This window comes from Neopelma chrysocephalum, unplaced genomic scaffold, assembly GCF_003984885.1.
Source record: "Neopelma chrysocephalum unplaced genomic scaffold, ASM398488v2 Primary Assembly neopelma1_26, whole genome shotgun sequence".
Classification (NCBI taxonomy): Eukaryota; Metazoa; Chordata; class Aves; order Passeriformes; family Pipridae; genus Neopelma; species Neopelma chrysocephalum.
In genome coordinates, this window is record NW_020897695.1 from 19,860,539 (window position 1) to 19,877,638 (window position 17,100).

Here is a 17,100-nt window from a genome sequence, read left to right on the forward strand (position 1 = left end):
TTGATGTGTTACTACTTCCAACTATGGCAAATGGGACAGTAATGCTTCCCTTTTTAGGGCTGAATTCTGCTGACCTAACAGTATGGAGTAATAGAGTATTTTTTTTTCTTCAGAAATAGTTATGGAACATTTGGCATGAATATGGGCAGAAGAAGTCATTCTTAAAGGGAACGTGGAAAAAAATTGTACTGCTCTGTACAGCAAATTTGGACCAAAATAAATGTCTATTTCTGCAGAAGCAAGATGGTTATTTATTAAGAACTGCTATGCGGCTTCGTAGTTTATAAGGCTTCGTATTATAAGGAGAATGTGTAGGTGTGGGTCTTGTGCTCTCTGTGCTTAATAATGTTATTGAGGGTTGCTCACAGGGAAGAAACATGAGAAACCCATTTGTGAGATTGTGTGTTTGAACAAGGAAACTTTCTGATGACCAGAGTGAAAAGATGTGGCCATGTGGGTTGGCCGCTGAGCTAAGAAGTACATGTGCCACCATACTGCACCTTTTTAAAATTATTTTTTAAAGGACAGGAGGCATTGTTAGGAGAGAGAAGCACTGGATTTATGTAGCCCATAAAGATGTGTGAGCTTTGATTTTGAAGGTTTAATGCAAAGAGTGTTTTGCCTGTTGACATATCCATGCAGGGCAGATGCAGGGTTCTTCCTTCTGCCAGTGTGCCTCCTTCTTCACAGCACATCTGTGTACATGAAAGTAAACATCTACGTGTTCGCATGCATGTTGTACTATTAGAGGGCATTGAATCATGGGTGGCTTTTGTTTGTTTCAGTGGTTGAAGAGAAAAAAAAAACAAAATCAAAAACCAAACCTGGAGAAAAAGAACAACTTCTAGTCAAACTGAAACAAATATGTCAGGGGGTGGTTTTAGTGAAGTGAAGAGAAAAAAACCCCCAAAACAAAACACCAACAAAAAAGCCCTGCTTTAATATAATTTGGAAGATCAAATTTAACCTGAGACCATTTATTTTCTTTTTAAGTTGGATAAGAAGAAAAATGAAATGTTGTTTGAAATGAAAATTTGCAGGTTTATTTTGAAAATACCAGAATACCACTTGATTTTCTTATGCCTTCCTCCCAGTTAGTTTTTGGCCAAGGAATGTTTGCTAAGTTTAGCTCAAATTAATGAACTAACTTCAATTCACTCCTTCCCACCCTCTATTACTCCCCACAAAAAAACAAAACAAAACAAAAAAAAAAACAACGTTTTGGGGGTGGGGTAAAAATTGTCAGTTACATACAGATAAATAGTTCTGCTCTGATCTAGATGAACATTAAGTAGAGATAAAGGCAGTCCAAAATGCTTGTGATCACTTTTGCTATTTTCATCAATTGAAATAATGAAATAATAAAAATAATGAAATATAAATAAATAAAGAAAGCTTGGTATCTTTTACCTCCCTGGTCTCTGTATGTTTGGAGCCTTCACCATACCTTGCTAACTGCTGGAGGAGGAGCCTGAGGCTTGCAGCTGCCTTGCTGGAGGTGCAGAAGCAGGCAGGCCGGGGCTTTGGGCAGGCGGGGTGAGGGCTGATGAGCAGTAGCAATGCCCCAAGGGCCAGCAACGCTTCTCTGTGGCTTAAAAGCCTTCTCCTCCATGTAGCGGTTAGCACTCTGTGGTTGCTTTACCTTGCAAAGGTGCCGTGTGAAGGATGGGTAGCATCCCTGGGAGTATCCTCCAGCTCCCTCAAAAAGTGGGGGATTTACCAGCCCCCTCCATCCCAGACTGATAAAATAAAAATCTGCAGGACCTGCAAAGGCAGTTATGCCAGAATCACTGTGCCAGGGTATTCAGCTCCTCCCTGGGCACAGAGACCAGTGAGGTTGGGCGATTCGGCAGGGGCCATGTCATGTGGGATGTTTTCCAGAGGGGATGTGGAAGGATGAAGAGGAGGATATAAACCAGCTGTCTTGATGACAGTATAGTAGTATTTTAGCTCTGGCTTTTATAAGAAGAAAATTATCAGTTTGTGGGAATGAGTTTTGTGCACATTTGGTAATCAGAACACAGTGGTATAATCCCTGCCTTCCCATCACCAAATTCAGCAATAAATATGAAGATAACCAGAAGAGCCCTGGAAATCAGCCACTCTTGGCACTGGGGCACCGTGAGCTCGCATAGCACTCTTCCTAGATAGGGAAAAGTATTATTTTACCTATCTTGAGTCGTGGGATCGAAGACATAAAGAATTTGAATAGTTGCCTGAGGGAACACATCTGGCTACTGAAGTTGCCTGCTAGTGTTTTGGTCTCTTGCCCCATGCCCAAGCCAATGATAAACACTGCCTGGAGTTGAAGGTAACCAACATCCTCTTTGGGGCTTATTCGCAAGTTTTGAAAAAACATTTCATGCAGAGGATGAAGGCCCTCCTCTGTGTCCTTCCCTGGGGACATGTCCCTTGATGGAGACTGACCAGAGCCTGGGATGAGGTGACCTATGGTGGCATGCATCTGGCTTGGCTCTTGGTGACTGAAGTGTGCTCATTCCCTGCCTGAGGTAGGGCTCAGCATGCCTGGCCCTTTGCTCCACAACCTCAGGGGAAGCCCCAACACCTCCCAAAATAACAGCAGTGTGAGACAGTAGCTGCAAATCAAGGTTGGCTGTAAGCAGATATAAAGTCTGAATAATTTCCTAAATTATGCTTTCTGTGTAGCTGCAGCACAGTTATGCAGTTTTCACATTTGCAAGGCCTAACTTAAAAAAAACCCCAACCAACCAACCAACGAAAATACCCAAATATTAGTTACTTTTCTCCCCCACTCCCTGCCTTATATGTGAGACATATGTGCAATTCTGAAAGTTGAGTTTGATTTACATCTGAAGTAGTGAACATTTCTTCTTGAGAGCTGTGTACTTCAATTCTGCAAAGTGCAGTTATGGCTGCATGTGCAGTTCCTATTCTCAAGAAATTCTCTGATCTTGAAAACAGCAATTTTTCCTTTGCATTAATTAGTTGTATTGTGATTATTTTTTTTTACTTCTTATGTTCACTATGTTTTTGTTAATATAGTGATGTTCTTTTAAGTTCACTCAGGAGGTAAGACTAGGGAAGGAGGCAGGGTTCAAGGAAGAAGCTTGTTTTAGCAGTTGGGTCAGTTATTTCAACAATGCCTTTAGCAAAGAGGTAAGAGCCTGTTTGCACAAATCAGTAACTAGTTCCCATGATTCAGATTGAATCACGTAGTTTAAGTCATTTGAATAAATAAATGACTTCTAGTAAATGAGACAACCTCTGCAATTAGGATGGCATGCTGCATATTTCATGTTATTTATTATGTGGTTTTCAATAGATATGATTAAGCTGGTTTACACTTGGAATGCTAGGTAGCATTTCAACACAAGCCACTTAACCAAAGCTTACGTTAAAATGAGATGCGCATTTGTTTGGTACAGGTGGCATTGTGCTATATCTTCAACACTTATGTTTTCTTGTTAATTTTCCACAAACAGGCACTTAATAGGAAAAAGAGGTCACCTTGTCAACTGCACCTCCATTTTCTTTAATTGTAGTGGGGAATTCTCAAGCAGGTGCTTCCCAAACATTTACATTTTGCTGCAATGTTAACTTTCCTTTATGTCTTCCTGGGCCATCACCTCCCATGGATGTGGCATAACCAGAGGTGCAGAAAACTGCTTTTCTCAGATGTGCTTATGGATTACATGCTATCCCTGGTGTTTCCAAGGGGATGTGCTTTGTAGGTCACCTGTAACTTCTGTTGCTGGGTTTGGACTTGGAATGAGAGCATTGTAATTCAATGTGGAAGACAAGGAAGAAAAGGTCTTCTTAGCCTTTTCCTTAATGTTGTTAAGTAGCTGTATTATCAAATCAAAAAATCCCAGGTAGTTTTGGTGTTGTGAAAATAATATTTAAAAAAAAGTACGGTCACTGTGCTATTCTGCCATCCCTGTTTGTACCATGTACAAAGCAATGTTAATTAATTTAGGAAAATACACCCTGGACTGTCAAAGGTACTGAGTAGCTCTGGTTGAAGGTGCACCCTGGGGATATGGAAAAATAGGTAAGATGTGGGGATCTACTGGCCGGGTGATCATCTGCTCTATTCAGGAGAAAATTTTACTGCCATGTTTCTTTCCAAGTTTTTCATTTAACGTAGCATGAAAGGTACACGAGACACTAGGAATACCTGTTTGATAGAAGAGTCTTTCAAAATAATGAAGATATCAGATCTTCAGTGTCAGATAAAAATACCATTTTGCATATGTGGTCACTGTTTCTTCTGAGAGTGGAAGTTACTGGTTCTCCTACCTGAAGGCATTGGTGGTGAACTTTGTTTTATTTTTTTCCCAGCTCCTGAAGTCATAGTTTGTGCAATCTTCATTTCTTTTAATCATTGGGAAGGAACAGCTGTGGTATGAGCAGTTATGACTAAAGTTCGACAAACTTGCTTCTCATATGTTAAATCTGAAGGTACAGAGATATCTAGTGAGCACATGAAGACAAGGAAAGCTTCCCCCACAGAAATATGGGGGAGATATTCTCAAGTCTGAGTGAGAGCCCGTGAGTAGTTGGCACGACATTTTGGAAACTGCTGAACAGAAAGTGCCTTTAGTCAAAAACAATCCACAGGAGTGGAGTGTTTTTTCTCCTCCATTTTTATTGCAACCTGTTTCTCATGAATTGGATTTTGACATTCTCACTTGCTGAACGGGATTCAATTTGTTTTGCTGCTCTGCAGACTAGTTCAGCACCAAGTACATGCCTTTTGGTTTTTTTCTTTCCCCTGTTAAAAACAAACAGAAAACCCCAAGCGAGGAACTGATTAAACCAGAACAAAACAAACCAATTTTTTGGAAACAGAAGTGCTGGTTGGCAAAATCCTGACTCTGGAAGCTGCTTTGTCACAGCTAGACCGTAATTGAAGCTATTGGGTCTCCGCATGAACATGGGTTTTGCACCACAGAGCAGTGTGTAGGATGTGGGGCCCTTGGCGTTTGATGAGAGTTGGGAAGTGGTGGAAGTGTGACTTCGTTTTCAGAGCCAGACTAAGGGACAGAAGTCACTCCCTAAACACCAACTGTCAGAAAACCTAGTGACAGTCCCATCTCCACTCCCTCAGGTACTGATTCAGGTCTTTCCCAACAGAGACCTGTGGTAATGTGAACAGAAGATGAATCATGCCCAGGGAGAGTGTTCAGGTTCTATATTTGAATTCTGACTGGTATCTGATCACTCCGGGTCAGACTGGGTGAGACTGTCCTTAGTGAGACACAGTGGCTGGCAGTGGACTGATCGTCTGTACAAATGGACCGTGTAGTGTTTGGCTTTCTAATGAAAACCTCTCTGGCTGGTCCTTATATACTCGTACATGTTGGGGACAGAGCACAGGCTTCCACTTGAAGCTTCACTTGAGTAGCAGAGGAAAGCTAACATTAGAATTGAGCTGATGCAGCAGACTGAGTGAAGCACTTGCAAGGTGGTATCTGCTCCACACTTTGCCTTTATTGTCATGGTTATAGCATCTGAGTAGATGCCATTATCGCTACCCAAAAATTAATGGCAGAGGTTCAGTCTTCGAGAGTAGGAGCAGGGATAAGTATTTCACAGCAGATCTGGAAAGGGAAACGTGCAAGCCATATTTATGTTGTGTGCTCAGCTTCCACCTACCTGTAAAGGAGCAGAAGTACTTGAGTTGCAGTGATTTTAATTCAATGCAAAAGTAATCTGTAATTCCTAGTTTGACCTCTTGGAGTGAGGATGTCTGCAATAGGAGGTGAAGTCAAAACTTGAGCATCATCAGTTATCTGGTAGGATCTCATTATTTCTTAACACATCTGTGTTACGTGTCCAGTTAATGGATCAGTTTGATATTTGTCTTTTTGTTTGGAATTTGAAAGGATGACCACTGAAATGCTCTCTCATTTTCATCTGGTCTTCAAAAAGTAATTAAGTGTTGAACAATGGTATTGTCAGTCTGTTTCCTACCTAGTAAGCTCAGCAAGGTGCTCTTGTTAATCATTTTATTCCTTCAGGTCTGCTGTTGTTCTCTCTTTCCCTCCTTAATGAGGCGGATCCCCAAGGCAGCATCACTTTATCACAGTTGTCTGTGGTAGATGAGCTAATCCAGCACCATGGAAGTTTGTGTTCAGCAGTGCGTACGATGCTCCCATCAGTAGTTGTGGATAATTCTCCCTGACACTTGAAAGATTTATCACGTGCAAAAAAGGAAGAACAGACCCTTTTTCTAAATGAAGGTCATCTTGATTTGAACAGCAGCAGTCTGGTTTGCATCAATGAACACACATTATTCAGTGAATCAAGAGTAAAAATAGCTAATTAACACCTTCTCTGTTTCTTTTCTGTCTGGTTATTAGTTACTATGAACCAAATTAATTCCTGATAGCATGGGACATGGAAGATGTGAATGACAAACTAAATTATTTGATGTTCTAGAGAGAAATATTACCTTTTTTATTATATTGCCTGTATCATGGAATTTAATACAGGTATACTTAGCAAACACCTGTGTTTTGTGTTTCGACTTATGAAGAGAAAACCTGAATTGATTATGGACATTTGAAAGGAAGGCTGGTTTACCCTGATTTAATATGGTACTGATTGGATCCTGTCTATGGACTAAACTCAAATACTGTTTCAAAGACTCGGATCATTTCAGAAACAGGAAACATATGACTTCTAAGTAAACAGACTGATTATAATAGACAGGATTAGAAAATGGATTGTTCTGGGCCAACACTGTACTACTGAGAGTGATGATATCGTACTGGTAATCGCACTGTTGGGCTTAATGGCCCATAAACTTTGATAAAAGCTTTTGTAAAATTGTCAGCAATAATTCCATCCATTGTTAGATTGCCAGTGAGCATCTTCAGGCCCTGGAATAAATTGCTACCATCAATTGTGTTTATATTGTTACATAAAAGAAGACTTTTGCTCTGAAAGTATAATAATAAATAATAAAAAATACTATCAGCTAAAAATTAATGGGTCAGGTCCACAATTGCTATAACTGCCCAGAAGTCCCACACGTGGCTTGGGCCGAGGTAGGTTTACACCTGTCTGTGTGTAGAGAACAGGCACCTTTTCATTACCTCTGCCATATTCTCACTAGGTCAGCAGAAATAGCAATGTTATTGCAGGGTTTGTATGAAAATTGAAAAACAGTCGAAGTGTACTGTACTTCTACTCTGTTGTTAGTTTTCACTGTGGAGTTTTTTTGCATTAGTTATTAGAACGTGAACATTAAAAAGCCTTAATTACTTTCATTAGCATTAATGAACCATTCTAAAAAAAAGTCCAGAAGCACTTAAATTTTGTCTATAACTTAGAAGCTGTGCCAATGTATGATCCCTACCTTCCTACCTTTCCTTTTTTTCCTCTCATCCCGTCCACATTATTGGTTAAATAAATTATTGGCCACAGTGTGATGCAAGAAGGCTTTAATATAAAGCAGGAAGAAAAGGAAGTTCTTTTGCAAGAAAATAAATAGGACAGGGTATTTAACAGTGCATTAGGCAACATATCTATTAAGACTGCACTGATAATGCAGTGAGGAGAGCAGGAAAATATGTCATTAGTTTAGTCAAGCAGTGAATTGCTCCAGCTCTGATATTTTATTGGCGATATTCAACATAACCAATGCAGATGCATTGATAATGTCAAGCATAATGGAGAGCTGAACATGGACTTTCCACCTCTGCAGCATGGGATGCAAAAGAGGAGCTGCCTTACCTGCCTGTAGGTGGAGTTTCATTTTTATATTCAGGGGAGAAGGAGAACAGAAATGTTTTTGTTGCTAAATAGACACAAGGTCTGTCTTCCTACAGTTATCGCTTGCCCATATTGATTTGCTTAATTTTCTTTAGGGGTGTGATGGTAGAGGTAGGAAGGTGTCCTAGGGGAATATATTCTCCAGTCTCCACACATGCAACTTGAGGAGTGCTTTATCCCAGAAAAACGTAATTCTTGAGTTAATGGTCTTTGAATGGCCTACTGATAAATTGCTTACTCCATCTCCACCTTCCTGATATATTTGACAGTGCACAGTAAAGTGGAATTCAAGGAGAATTTGGAGAAAAGCTGCATGCACAGAAGTTTACAGAAAAGGTAAAATTATGGAGAGCTGGAGGAGAAAGAAGAAAATCTAGAACTTCTGCTTCTCAGTTGCAATAACACTGCAGCAGGGACATGCATCTTCTTTTCAGGCTCAATCCTGCAAACCATAGGCATCATGTCACTTTGAAGGTTATGGATATTTTGCCTACCAGGACTGCAGGATCAGGTTTTTTTATTATTTTATTTACCTAAGAAAACTCTTCTTATCTAGTTTAAAGGGAAAAAACTGATAGAGAATACCACACTGTGTTATATGAACACTATATCAAAAAGTAATTCTCCCAAGACAGAAGTTAAGAATCATAATCACATCACAAGGTGTTGTGGTGTTATAACCTGAAATGAGTCTTTTGCCTGGGTAAGGCAAGTCGACTAAGGACATATTCTGGTTATTGTCCTTCCACTTTCTTTTCCTAAAAGATTGTTTCTAGATATATTTTTCAATGGGATTAATATGGGTGAATTCTTTAGACTGTGTAAAGCACAGCACTGTGGTTTCAGCGTTGAGTTATGCCAGCCAAAGCAATGGTCTGATGGTTTAGCAAAAGTGAGATATCTCTAAACTTGCTGGAATTAACTTGATGGAGTTGAGTGGCATTTCACTTACACACTGGATATGTTAAAGCCAAAGCTTTTACATGGAAGTTCTTGCAAAGAAGCGTGTGTGTGTGTGTGTGTATGTGCATTCATCACTCTCTCGCTCTCTTTCTGAGAATTATTTACTATAGCCCTAAGATGATATGTTAGTATGCAATTCTCTAGTATATAGAGGCCTCTGGCACTCTTGCTTTATAATTTAAGAAAAAAATGGTGTTACCACAGCAACTGCTATAGCACCCGGTACTGAAGCAGCTCCTGTCTATGTAGCACTTATAAAAGTACATTAGACAGATTTTTAAAGTGCATGTAGCTAAAGTGGGAGTAGAAACTTAACACTTGGTGAATGCTACAGTGAAAGGAGGGCATGAATTTCTTCAGAAGTTGAGACAAGTTCTTAATGGAAATAATTTGCAATAGCTCTAATTCAGCAAGCTCTTTGACAGATGGATTATTTAAAGTCTATGTGCAATCCCTTTGAAATCAGATGAGTTCTGTATAGGCCTAGAGTTTGTACAGGTTCAAGAGTCTTGTTTTAGAGGTGACCAAAATGACATTGTAGAAGGGATTGATGGTTTTGAGAGGCTCCACTGGTGACACTTTCATAGGGCGTGACTGGTGAGAGCAGATACTTGGCATTTCTTGACAATGAGCTGCTGAAGATGATTGAAATGGAAGTCATGAGTAACTGGAAATATCAGAAGTTTTGATTTACGGGTATTTTTAAATGTTGGATAAGGTTTCATATTACATTTGTGCAAGGAATTTTGATATTGTATTTGATAGCAAGGAATCTGTGTTGAGGGGTGTGTATATGAAGATATTTTGTTGTCTATTAAACCTTAGAGTGGTAAATTATAAATGTTTCTGTACAATAAAATGTAATTGTTGGAGGGGAGGCAAGAGACCTAGGAAAGACTAGGAAAGGTTTTAAGCTAGTCTGGACTCAGTGAGACTATACCTTATCATTGAAAACCTGGTAATATAAGGTCAATATCCTATCTGAGTTTTCCTTTTAAGACACTGTGGTGTAAGAAGACCCCTCTATGCTAATGGCATTACTACATTTCTTTGTATTCTTAATCCTTATTAACTCCAAGGAAGTATCTGTGTATTAATAATACTATATACTTAGAAAAAGCATACTTGGGATTATGAGGAATTACTTATTACTCCCAGTAGCACTGCGTTTGTAAGATTATTATTGATTGCTGTACTCTTGATGACTTTTCCCCTACAACTACTGTTTGTATCAGACTGCATAAAACAAAATCATAAATATAGTTTTCTAATTCTTGGAGTAAAACTCAGAAAACCACTCTGCTGGTCCCATTCTGTGTTGGCAGTAATCTCTGGATGGCACATTTAGTCTTTGAATCAGTGTTTAGAAGTCACCGTATTGTCAAAAATCTCCACAAGGGCTAATCCAAAACTGTGTAAAACTGAGAACTGCTTTGCAGACTGAATTTTAGTCTCCTCTGCTACTGTTGGCTGTTCACCAGTGAACTGTTGCTAGTTGTGAGATAGATGACATGCTGGCCTGGAGGGAGCAGCTCTTTAGTGTGTCTGTACTTTCCTCTGTATGCTCCAGCTAAGGACAGGCAGTGTTGAGGGATCTTGCATCCCTTCTCCCACATGAGGGTGCTTAGTTGGATAATGTAGGAGAGAGCATTATCGAAGTTTGTCTCAACTGCTATAGCTGGATGTTCAGAGCTGAACCCAAGCCCTGGTGAAGCTAGGGTGCCACTAAAATGCCTCTGTAAATTCACAAGTTTTGCATGAAAGCCATGTTGGGTTGTAAGGCAGCTTTTCCCTCCTAGCCTGGGTCAGGTAGGTACGAACATTTAAAGATCACTTTTGGATGATTTCTGAACCTCTGCCTCTACACCTTCACTGTAGTATAACCTCCAGCACCTGAGCTGATCTTCCTTCTCTGTAATTCCCATTCTGATTTTCCTCACAGATTCTTTCTCTTGGTAAGTACCTTTACTGTCACTCTGGGATGGTGGAACAGGTTTATACTTGATAACCGTCCTTCAGCCTTCGTATGTTTTGTTTGAACAAATGCCAAAAGCACTTGGAAGTTCACTACCTTGAAGTCAGCAACAGTGGCTGTATCCCAGGATTGGAAACTTTGCATCTTTGTGGTACCGCCCAAAAGATAAGGAAAAACTGATCGAGGTGGTGCCCAAGAAGTCTCTTCAGAAACTGAGTTTAGTTCTAGTACAAATATGCCAGGGGAATACAGTGCATGAAAGATTTTTCATGCATGTCCCAGTACTGTATTAAATGAATAGATTTGTATTGAAAGTGTTCAGACATATAACATGTACAATAATTTGCCTGAAACAACAAAAGGAAGTAAATTTGTGTCAAAAGCAGAATTTTTAATGACATATTTTGTTGTTTGTACTCTGTGTTTTAAATGCACTACAGCAAAAATTAAGCAGGCAGTGATTTATCTCAGAAATGTACATCCACCCTAAAAAACGCAGCCTGTCTGCCTGATGTCTAATTAATCACTCCCTTCTGATAAACTCGATGTTACAGTAGGAATGCTTTCCAGCACTAGCAGGATTTTAACAAGCTGCTTTAGATGTATATTAAAAATGCTTTTGGAGATGGAGAGACAGAAAAGCTTAGAAGTCTGATGACCGTTTATCTGAAAGGAGTTCCCAGGAGCAGAGGAGCTGGGTTCCCCATTCATAGTGGTTTAACCAGGTAGGGAATTTATTTGTTCGTCTGCTCACAGAGACATCGAGGGGACAGTCTATTTTGAATTTTAAAATAAAAGGCAGTGAGATTATTCCAGTACATGAAGTTCAGGGCCTTGCTTAAAGGATGTGTTGGTAGGTAGGGTTGATATCTGAAAACAGTCTTTTGTCCATAACTCATGACCTGTACACAAAGTGAAAGTGAGTGATTGATGTCAGGGAGAGGGAGCTTCCCAAGGTTTAGAAAGTTATTTCATAGACTCCATATTTCATTGTACCAGATGTATTTGTAATGCTTAGCACTCCTTGTTTAAAATGCATGTGTTCCCTTGCTGTGTTTCCTGATTGTATGCAACATGATATGCTAAAAGAGAGAGCTTGCTTTAGCTATGGTCTAAGTTAAACACCAGAGGCTTCTGAAAGTCTGGCAAGCTTGTTAGCATACTTTCATTTGTAGGAAGGAATAGCAAACATTTACCTGTGCAGAAGTCAGCTCTATGGACAGCTTTTATCTAAAGCTAACAGTACCTTTATATGCATAGGTATGAAAGGGGAGAGTGTAAGTATTTGCAGCACTGGGATATGAAAACACGAGGTCACATTCTACCCTTAGGTAAACCTTCTGCAGCCCTGCTGAAATGCCTGGGTCTGAAAACAGACTTGGGTCTACAGCTAGGAAAAGCAATGTTCAAAAGCAGGGGTACAAGTCTTTCAGGTTTGCTCCCAGTCTGGGTTACCTGGTGTAAAGGACTTGTTAAAAAAAAAAAAAAGATTGTTTGTCCTTTATGAATCTAAGCCCTTGTAGAGAAGACCTATGATGTAGTCTTCCAATTACTTTTTGTTGTTTTAGGTATTTATTTCAGGCCACTATAACTGCAATAAAGAATTCTGCATGAAAATCATAATCTGTTGCAGATAAAGCAGAGGATTTTGGCTTAGTGTCTCTGAATAAGTGCTGGAAGAAGTATGACCAAGAAAAAGATACACCAAGGAGAAGCTAAAATGACTTGAACTTGGGTATCAAATCCTCACTGAGCTCTGGCTTTTCCAAAGGGCTAGGGGTTGGTTTTGGTTTTGTTTGGGTTGATTTGACTTGACTGTATAGGGATCAGAATAATGGATTTCTCAGGAGATAGTCAAAAGAGGATTATAAAATCAGAATCTGTGTATTATAGTTGTCTGCACTGTTATATAGATTTGATATGGTCTAAGCCCTGCCCCACTCCCAGCCCCAAGTAATTATGCATTATCAAGAATTATGTGCTGCGATACAAGGCGTGTGTACTAAGGAAATTTCATTTTCTTTACTTAGGTATGAAACAAAGGGTGGGCGAAGACACAGCAACATGTAAATGCTGGGGTCTTAAGAAGCTTGTGTGTGTGCATATTTGGAAATTTCCACGAAATCCAGTGGTTTTGGAAATGTATCCATTGTTTATTGCCTCTGACTTTACAAGGGACAGGTGGGCACCAGCATGGGCCAAGCACTGCACTGGGACTGCTGCAGGGTGGGTGATGCCCATAGGGGAGCCCCTCTCTGGGGCCTGCCCCACAGCTTCTGGCACCACTTACAGCCTTGCATGTTGGCCCAGCTGCACGTTCACTCTTCGGACTCAGCTTGGCAGCTGCAGTGGTTTCAGTCTCCTTGATAAGCTGGGAGGTTGTGTTTGGGTTAGGCATGATTCACCATGTTAAAACTTTTCTAGGTGAGGGTTGCATAACCACTTCCTTAGGGTCCCATAAATTTATCTGTTGATAGCATTTTCTTGCAAAGTCTGTCAGGGTTTGTAAGTTGTGGAGCAATAGAAAACAAAAAGGAGGGGAAAAAAAGGAAAGAAAAACTTTTAAAGCTTTGGACTGTATGTTGTCTACAGACTGTCATTGGCCATGACTGCATGTGTATTAGTTCACAGCTTTAGGATATTCTGCTTTCATTAATATTGAGAATTAATCTGCACAGTGTTTTTTCTGCAGCATTAGCAGCAATCCTTTGGCTGAATACAAATGAGGTTTTTTTGCTGCAGTCCAAATTCAACTACGGGTAAACACTTAAAGAGGATATTTATGGGGCACCTGCATGGCAAAGTGGATTCTGTTTGGGTGTTTGCTTTTTTTGTTGTTGTTTAAGTTTGTTTTGTTTTAAAGTGACAGTACTTTCTGCAGCATGCCAGAATAACAGGTGGGATATTTACATCTACATTCTTGCTTTCATTTTTTAAAGCATTTGATACGGTAGGGGCTTAGGGAGGAGTACGTAGCTCGTTTCCATCAAAAGAGAGTTTGGTCCATTGACAAAATCTCAGGACAATAGCTGGTTTGCAGATCTTACATGAATTCTGAAGACAGAATTCTAAAACAAAAACTAGCTCTGCAATAACTGGGAAGCCTGCAATTCCTGCTGAACAACTTCTGCAGGAATACTTGCAAACTGGCCAGATTGAGCACTGAAGAAGAAGGATGGACACTTCATGCTGGCCAAGGAACCCAATGCCAATCGTGGGCATGTTATGTTTGCTTTATTTTCTCCTGAACCAAGGTAGGCATATTCCTTTGCCCAGCCACTTGCCTGTTGGCCTCAGCAGAAGTTTTCAGTTGGCTGAGCACTCACAGGGCTGATTCATGTCTCCAGACAAAGCTTCATAGGAAGGAAAAGCAACTTATAGCAGGAAGGAGTAGAGAAGAGCACCATGTGATGGCTGTCCATTATATGATCTGATTCAAAAAGTACTCCTTCCCCACAATTTTTATTTATTTTTAATTGAATATTTTTTTAAAAAAGTGCATTGGACAGGCAAAGCAAAATCCCCTTGATATCTTCACAGTGTTTTGAAAACGCTTGTTTGTTCTTCAAGCTTTGTTTTGCATCTTTGTCTTGGGCCCCATTTAATGGCAATTTAAATCCATTAGAAAGAAAAACAGGTCTCCACAGATCCTGTTATGTACAACAGCCTCACATCTAAATTTGAAGTGTAATCATGCACAAACATTGACTTGACCAGTATTGCTAGTGGCGTTCATGTTAAGTGGATAGTTTAAGGCTTAATGACCCCTTTGAAACCAATTGCTTGCTTTCTGTCCTGTATTGATGTTACTGTGTGAGGCCAGCAATTGAATTTTTTTTCTTTTCAGTGATTTTTAGAAAACATTTTAACTACTGGCATGGTTTGTTCACTCCATTGCCTGTGCTGGTTAAGATCAAGCTGTTTGGACAGGGCATGTGCCATCAAAACCTAGCTGGTTCATGTAACATCCTCAGATTTATTCTCAGATTTGGTGAATGCTTGTTAATTTGCTTCACGATTATTGTAGCAAGAAGTTGCCAGTTGGATGAGAAGTTTATGTGATGCAAAGGAAGATCGCTCAGGTCTGAGGCTTACATAACAATGAATATTTTCGTTGTGAACAGAGTCTTCAGGAGGTCTGCTTGTGGTGAGGTCTGAGAAGTAAAGGCAGGGAGGTCCTGACACTGAGTGTTGCCTCATGACTTCTTCCATAATGTGCTTAAGGGTGGAGAGAGCAAAAATCGATAAGTACCTTGTTTCTGAGTATCTGTGAGAAATGAAAGACTAGTGCACTGAGGTCTAAAATGCAACTAATTGAAAGAGTAAACGGTTTGAGGTTTGGTAATGGAACAAATTGCTGGAAGCTTTGTTGATGAAGTACATAGAGATGCCACTTTTTATGTCACTAAGCAGAAGTTTAGCATGGGAGAGTACAACACAGGCTAGATGTTCCATGCTTTTTACATGGGATGGGCACTTTAATGCTTTTAGTTTACTGCTCCTACCAGACAAACCTCTCCATCACCTATTGGCACTGACTGAAGCCTTGGGCTGTTGAGTGAACATCCCCAGCTAAACATTGAGGAACCTGAACAAAAACAAGTGAAGCTTTTGCACCTCATTATTCATAATTTCTCATCCCATTATGAATTGAATTTATTTAATTAAAAAAGGCAGCTGGTAAAACCAAGAACATACTGAACTTGGCATCAGTCCTCTTGTGTAAGACTTGGACACAGGATGAAGCACCTTCAGCAAGAGCCCCTGGCCGCTACCCAGGACAGCTGCAGGGACAGCGCAGCCTCCTCTTCCAAACAAGGGTGTTGCGACATGCAGTCACTCTTGAGCACAGAGGGTCTTTCCCACTAGCTGCTTTCTTCCATGGAAAATGTGTTCCAAAAAGTGAAGACTGCGACTGGGACCAACCTTAGGGTTCAGATAACATCTTTTGAAATGCCACCCTGCAGCCCAGAGATTGAGTAAGCTTTTGGTTATATCTGGTCTTTGGGACACTTAACAGTTGCAGCACATGGCATTCCCCAAAGTTATGTGTGTGTAACCTGAGGCAAACAGGCACTTGTGTAGGGAGCAAACCTGTCCTGCAAAACCTCTCCTGGTTCATCCCTTGTGGTGTTAAAGGAAATCCTGCTTCCAGATCGAGCACAGTACTGCACTGTGTTTCCAGGCAATCTTTCTGCCTCTCACCAAAGTGCTTGCATGCCTCTTCTTCTGCAAGAGCACAGGGAAAATTGGAGAAATCCCTAGGAAAGGCAGGGAGGGTTATTGCACTTTTGGAAGGCCTGTAAGCGAGGAGGTTTCTGAAGTCCCAGATCTGCCTTTGGAAACTTGTTGTCACGTCATGTAGAAGGAGCTCTGCATATGAAGGAATAAATTGCTACCCTCAGTTTTTGGAAATGTACAGTGAGTCTGTACTTTGGAATGGTGGATTTTAAGACCATTAAAGCTACAGTTTCTTTAAAGTCTGAAACTAAAGGGTAACTTTTATTTTTCTTGTTAAACTGTGCAATTTGGCTGTTTGCAGTGTTCCAGAGAGGCAGCATAATTACTGTTGGCTTTCCCACAATAAATCTTTGACCTTCCCCACCATTTAAGCGTTAACAGATTCTCTGCACTGTATATGGGGGTGGAGAGAAGAACTGTGGAGTTACACGCACATGCTGACACACATGCACATGTTTGTTAGTAGGTTCTAGGAAGCACTTGGCCTGCAATCTCAGGGCAGTGTTTGGGGGTTTGTTTCCTCCTCTGCACAATACTGGATGTAAAACAGTTATGTTGCAAAATGATACTTTACAAATTAGGGCAAAACTGTCACTCTGTACAATTTGCATCATGTTCAGCTCTCAAGTTCCCTGCGAGAGATCTGTGACATTTGTTGGTGTGTATTTTTGTGCATTTTTCTGTGCCCAACCCGAAGGGCTCTTGTGGTACTTGGCTTCTTCCTTCAAGCTCTTGGTGTTAATGCACTGATCTGTCAACTGGCGACAGACACAGTTGAAACCTCATCTGCTGATCATGGAGATGTAGCGTGAAATGGAGTTTTTCCCCTCTATGTTTCCATGAGTCTCAGACTTCAGCAGCTTGTGAGCTTTATGTAAGCTGATGGATGCAAAAGGAGTGCTGAGCGCTGTAGGCATAGGGTAGGGAGAGGAGCAGGAGGATGGTTTCAGGCCTGCACACATCTGTTACCTTCATGCCATGCTCACAACAGAGCAGCGGGGGCTTTTTGACACTTTGGATTTTTTTCAGTTCAGTTGCTCAATCCCAGCTTTTGTTTTGTACATTACTGTAGTTTCATATTTCTCTGTAAATTATTCACTCACTGTGCCAGAAATAAGACGTTTGGAAAAAGAATACTGAGCGAGCTGTGAGTAGGT

At 40.4% G+C, this 17,100-nt stretch overlaps 1 protein-coding gene across 2 annotated transcripts in view; it reads left to right on the forward strand.

The window, feature by feature from the left end:
* EGFR (epidermal growth factor receptor) overlaps window positions 1-17,100 on the forward strand; it is a 156,638-nt gene that overhangs the window by 5,857 nt on the left and 133,681 nt on the right. The gene's annotated exons all lie outside the window — the stretch shown is intronic.